Genomic DNA, 6,217 nt, shown 5'->3' on the forward strand with positions numbered 1-6,217 from the left:
AAAAAGGGCTGGATAGATCTGGGGTTGTGGTTCAGCAGTAGAGCACTCGCTTAGCATTTGTGAGGCGCTGGGTTCGATCCTCAGCACCACATAAAAATAAATAAATAAAATAAAGGTATTGTTTCCAACTACAAAAAAAAAATATTTTAAAAAAGGGAATGGGGGGCTCAGGATGTGGCTCAAGTGGTAGCGCGCTGGCCTGGCAATGTGTGAGGCACTGGTTTGATCCTCAGCACCACATAAAAATAAAATAAAGATATTGTGTCCACCTAAAACTAAAAAATAAACATTTTTTAAAAAGGGGGGGGAGCTGTAGATGTGGCTTTACCCAGGTAAAGTGCCCCTGGGTTCAATCCCTGATGAAGAGGAAAAAGAGGAGGAGGAAGAGGAAGAGGAGGAAAAGAAGGAGGAAAAGGAGAAAAGAAAAATTTTTTTAAATAAAATATAAATAATTAAATAAATATCTGGGGATGTAGCTCAATGGTAGAGTGTTCTTGGGTTCTATTTCCAGTACCATTTGGAGAAAGAAAACACACACACACACACACACACACACACACACACACACACACACACCTATAAACAGGAGTCAGTAGAGGCCCTGAGAAGGCAGGAGGTAGACCAGGAGAAACCCTCACTTCTAAAACCAAGGAACAAGAGTAACAAAGAGTAATCACATCAACAGAAAATACTAAGGGTTGAAAAATGTGCCCAGTAGTGGGGTGTGGCTGGGGGTGGGGCTCAGTGTTAGTGTGCTTGTCTACCATGCACAAGGCCCTGATCTGTGTGTTAAGCCACTGGTAACTTGGAAAAAAAAATCTTGCTTTGTTTTTCTAGGTACTGGAAATTAAATCCATGCATACTAGACAAGTGTTTTGCCATTGAGCTACATCCCCAACACAGTTCTAAAGGAGCAGAAGCTGTGCCCTGCTTTGAAAAATGAATAAGGATTCAGAATATTTCGATCTGACAAGAGCAGAATTGGATGAGGCAGATGGAGGGAGACTGAGGTGTCTGGCGGCCACCAAGAGCAGAAGGCACAGTTCACTGCACAGGTGCATCACTTTATGGAGCTGTGTTGGGATCCACGTGTGGAGAAGCCAAGGAATTGCCTAGACTCTTGCTGTGTGTGGACCACTTCAGTGACACTACTCTTGCTGTCACTTGGTGGTTTGTACTCCAGATTGTACAGAAAGGGGGTTATCCCCTGGGAGAATGATAAAAGCAACCAAAAACTCGTTATTAAGCAGACTGAAGTGCCTGTGGGGGAAAGTTGTCAATCCACTGTCAGGTTAGCAAAGGCTGTTACCAAGTTTGCTGGTGCTAAAAAAAATAACAGATCAAATATTCAAAAAATGAAATTTATTTATCTGGAATTCAGAAATTCCAGGTTGTGTCACACCAGTTATTCAATAATGTGAATTCTCTAGGGGTGGGGGGGAACAGCAAAGTTTTGGAGGTTTTGTTTTATTTTTGTTTGTTTGAGCAGTACAACTGGGAACACTGGCAAGTGTATCAACTTCCCCTACTGCTTAATCAGCCACCAGGTTCCAGGTTTCCCTGTAAATGTCTTGCATCTGTTTGTCTACTTAGCTTCAGAAGCTTCATAGAGAAGACTGCCCTGCTCTGAGTCATGGAATGTGTAGGGCTAGGGCAGTATAGGGACAGCAAGTTTCATGATAAAAAGGACACAAAGGCACAGTGCGGGTAGTGCATTTCCTTGCACAGAGTAACAAACAGTAACAATCTTGCTGGATCTGTCTGGAGAACAGTGAAGTAAGACCTTGAAGTTGGGTTGAGGACACATGGCAGAGTATCCAGAATCAGGTTATGGAGCATGTACTGAATGCATAAGTCCTGTGAACTATCAGGAATAACTGAGTCCTTTAAGCAGGCTAACAAGGACACTTGGCTCCTCAAGTCTTATTCCCCCTCAATTAAAATCTGACTCTTTTTTTTACTATACATTCTTTCACAGCCAAGCCCTTGAGTTTCTTAATGCTTCCTGATCCAATGTCCAGTTGGCCCTGAGCTTTGAGAACTTCATCATTGCTTATTGTCCCATAGACCTTCATCACTGACTATTCCCACCTCAACTCCACATTCATGGATGAACAGGGATTAAGTTTTCTCTTAACTTAGTCCCCACATAACAGGGACTTAGAGATGCTGCTTTTTCTAAAAGTAGTGGGTCTTCATTTAGGCCTGCAGATGTCCTGTAGGTAACAAAAAGCAGGATAAAGCTTGGCATCTTGACCTTCATTCTGTATCTCTCTCCTTGACCCCGCTCAGCCCTGCACACAGGCATGTTAATCACCAGACGAGTGCTCATCTAAGATCCTTAAACCTAAAGATCCTCTCAGGACCCTGAAGACAGGACTGAGATGCCAGATCTCACTTTGTCTTCCCAATATGGGCATACTGACTAAAGTTATTTTCCAATTTTTCACCATTATCTATACTGTTTGGTTTTGGGGGCAAGTGGCCCGACCTGGTTTGTTTAAAACCCCCCACCCACCCATGTCAGGCCTCTTGCCTACAATTAACATGGGTAACACCAGCACCTGGTAGTAATTATCCATGAAAGTTTAAATTAAGTTAAACTGAACATAATTAGAAGACTAAATTTGTGCAAGAAAAATTCCCAAACATAAGCCATGATGTGGATTATCTAAACCTTTGTGCCCCAATTAAATAATCAACTCCATTTTTTTTTTAATGGCCATGCACCAGATTAACTGGCAGATTGAAATAGAAATACTGATAAAAGTAGTTCAACCTTGGGGCTGGGGTTGTGGCTCAGTGGTAGAGCACAAAACTTGTGCTGTGAGGCACTGGGTTAGAACCTCAGTACCACATAAAAATAAAGGTATTGTGTCCATCTACAACTAAAAAAATATTTTAAAAAATAGTAGTTCAACCTCATTTTCAATAGCAGGTGGCTAACCTATTGTACTCCATGGATGAGGCACCCCCTTGGAGTTTATACCTCAGGAAAGGGGGCAGGAGTGTCAGGTATCCAATCTTTTCCAGGAAGTTGATATGAGTTAATGCAATTATTTTTTTTAATGTTTACTCTTAAGTTTTAGGTGGACACAATATCTTTATTTTTACCTTTATGTGGCGCTGAGGATCGAACCAAGTTCCTCGTGCATGCTAGGCGAGCACTCTACCACTGAGTCACAACCCCAGCCCGAGTTCACGCATTTATTTATTCACACATTTATTGAGCTTCTCTCCAAGCGCCAAGCAAGTTAACTGGTGCAAGTTAAACTGATGCTGGAAGGGCAGATCCTCCCAACAGTGCTTTCACAGACTGGAAACGTGGCCTTTCCACCGGCTGGGTCCAACGTCTGATGTTGCCACAAGGACAAGATCTTCTCTGAAAAATTCTTCAGAATAGAATACAAGGGATGCACAGTCATTTCGGGAAACGGTGACGTTTTCCCGAGGGGGGTTCCCAACGCAGGAGATGTCAGAAGCCCCATTCTTTGTCCAAGCAGGATGAGCGAAAGCAGCTATTCCTGTGCGGGGTGCAGCCAGCCCTGCAGAAACAGAAGGTACCCCCCACCGTCTGGACCCAGACCCGGACCCCAAATGGGGTCCCACAGCCACAACAGCAGCCTCTGGGCCCGGGGTCTCTGCCGCGCATCGCCGCGAAGCCCCGAAACTCACTCGCTCATCCCCAGAGGGGTCTCAGCGTCCTCTGCCTGCACTTCCGGGCGGCTCGGAGGTATAACTCGATGCAAGTTCTCGAGGAGCAAGTGGGGAAGGCATTTGAGATTGAGATAAACAGTTCTGTTAAACTCAGAAACAGCAGCTACCGGTTATGGTACACTTGGGCTGATGTTAGGTCATTATCCCCACAAACCTAGAAAGCAAGTATTGTTTCCCTATTTTACCATGCCAGCAGCTACATAGAATAAGCACCAAAAACAGCATGTTTGAACTCTGGTCTACTCCAACCAGAGCCAGGGCCGCTAACTACCCCCATGAAGGACAATGGAACAAAACTGGAGGCTGTTATTAAAAAAAAAAAAAAAAAAAAAAAGACACAAGCTGGAAATTATATCCAAGGTGTAATTTTATAACATGAATGAAATACAAATACAAGCTAAAAATATATATAGGCTAAACTTTTCTAAAAGCAGAGTGAATGAGAAATGTCAGCAAATAAAAAGTTACAGTACTTTTCTTGTCGATTTGTAAATTGCATTATCTTAAATCATTTAATCTTGGATTAAACATTGATTCCTTCACACAGTCATATTGTAAGGGGGGGAGGTCTGACTTGATACTGTACTACAAATGTTAGGGACAGGTGAAGGTTTGCTAGTTCCAGCAGGGAGTGACAGGAGGCAGTTCCTATGAAACCCAAAATGCCCAATCCTTTCTCCAGTTATCCAAATCCAAGGTATCCCTCCTCAGACAATGCTGGTCTTACATTGCTAAATGTCTGTTCATTATTTCCCTCAATTTTAGAACTTAGCTCTTTTCTAAATTTATTGGGTTTTATATTAATATTTGTGTAACCTTTTTAAAATCTTTCAAGAGCAACTTTTGAGACAGATCTTTATTTTGCTTATTTAGTTTTATGTGGTGCTGAGGACCAAAAGCAGTGCCTCACACATGCTACACAAGCACTCTACCACTGAGCCACAATCCCAGCCCTTATATTAACTTATTAGTAGTGATCAACACCTTTTACATTATCTCACATAACTTTCATGATGTTGTGTAGACAAGGAAACCAGAGGTTCACTTTCCAAATAAAATCTCAAATGTGTATATAATTCCAGTCATTGCTTTAACTGCTACTCTAACCTGTAATCCTCTTATTAACAGTTTGATTTTATTAAGTGAAATGCACCCCTTGACTATTATTGATATCAGTGCCTGGCAATTTTACTACTGAAGAATGAGAATTCCATTGTACTTTGCTGACTCCCTCAAGGCCTGCTTTGAACTACTCTTAAACCTTCCTGGCAGGACTAGGGGTGGAGCTCCGTACCCCGTGGGAAGCATATGGAAAGCAAGAATCTGGATTCAAATACTGGGAAAGCAGGTGGCTGCTCAATTGTCTACATACAATTTCATAGGGTAAGGCTTTTCTATCAGGAGCCCCCTTATTCATTACCTTGAAAATGCCATATTCCCATGTATAAGTCTGACATGCTACAACTTTTGCTTATTCTCTGATCCTGTTCCAGTATACCCAACCTTTATGGTCTATCTGTATCCTTTTCAATATCTAAAATCAAATTTGCTTGTTACTTGTTTTGCTCCACTGCTTCAACCAGAAGCAATTAACTTAGTTAAGGGCATGTATCCATCAGCAAGTTCTAGTTAGCAGGAAAACTTAAGAACAAAACATGGAACACTGAGAAACGGAAATGTGCAACTAGCTGATGAAACAGGGATATCACAGCAGGATTGGGAGTTTTGAATTAATAACCTGACACTGCCGAAATTATGTAAGCCTGTGTCAAGGAAGGGCTTTGATTAGCTCCTTAAAAACATCTCCAGATATCCTCTCCTAGGATCCCAGAGCTCTGGGAGTCTTGGGATAAGCTGCAAACACAGCACTGAATCACTGGAGGAAGTGAAAGGCTATCAAAACTGCTAAGCTCTGAGATGTATCTGATAGCATGCTTACCTTCTCTACACCTCAGTTACTCTATAAGAAGCCAGCTCCCTTGCAGAATTGTGGTGAGAATTGTTTGAATACGTACATATTACGTAAATGCACAAGTAGAGCAACAAAAGAAAAGATAAACTGGATGACCTTCCATATATTTCTTCTCTTCCCTCCCACTTTAAGACCATAAAAGACTAAACAAACTCAAATTATATTGGACTAATTAAACATCTGCTTGAAAAGGCAAGTTACTCATACTCAAGGACTATTTTGGCTTCTTGTTTTTTAAAATGTATTTTACTTACAAAGAAAAAAATACTCTTTCTAGTTCTAAAACATGAAACTATTTACTCTCATTTCATGTACTGATAACATCCCAACTGAATAGCCCTTTAAATCCTAAATATTCAGCTGGGTTATAGAGGTCTGTGGAAAAGCAAATTTTGTATCCATACAATACAGGCTGATACACTTTTGTATAGAGCAAGTTTCAGGAAAGAAGAAAGTTGCAGTCAAGAAGGTGATTCCAAGACTTTTGAATGCTTCTGGCGGAGGCCTTCAGATTTTGTTTGAAACAGA

At 41.5% G+C, this 6,217-nt stretch overlaps 1 pseudogene; it reads left to right on the plus strand.

The window, feature by feature from the left end:
• Positions 1 to 939: 939 nt before the first annotated feature.
• On the plus strand, positions 940 to 1,219 carry LOC143384900 (mitochondrial import inner membrane translocase subunit Tim8 B pseudogene; annotated as a pseudogene).
• Positions 1,220 to 6,217: the final 4,998 nt, after the last annotated feature.

This window comes from Callospermophilus lateralis, chromosome 19 (genome assembly GCF_048772815.1).
Source record: "Callospermophilus lateralis isolate mCalLat2 chromosome 19, mCalLat2.hap1, whole genome shotgun sequence".
Classification (NCBI taxonomy): domain Eukaryota; kingdom Metazoa; phylum Chordata; class Mammalia; order Rodentia; family Sciuridae; genus Callospermophilus; species Callospermophilus lateralis.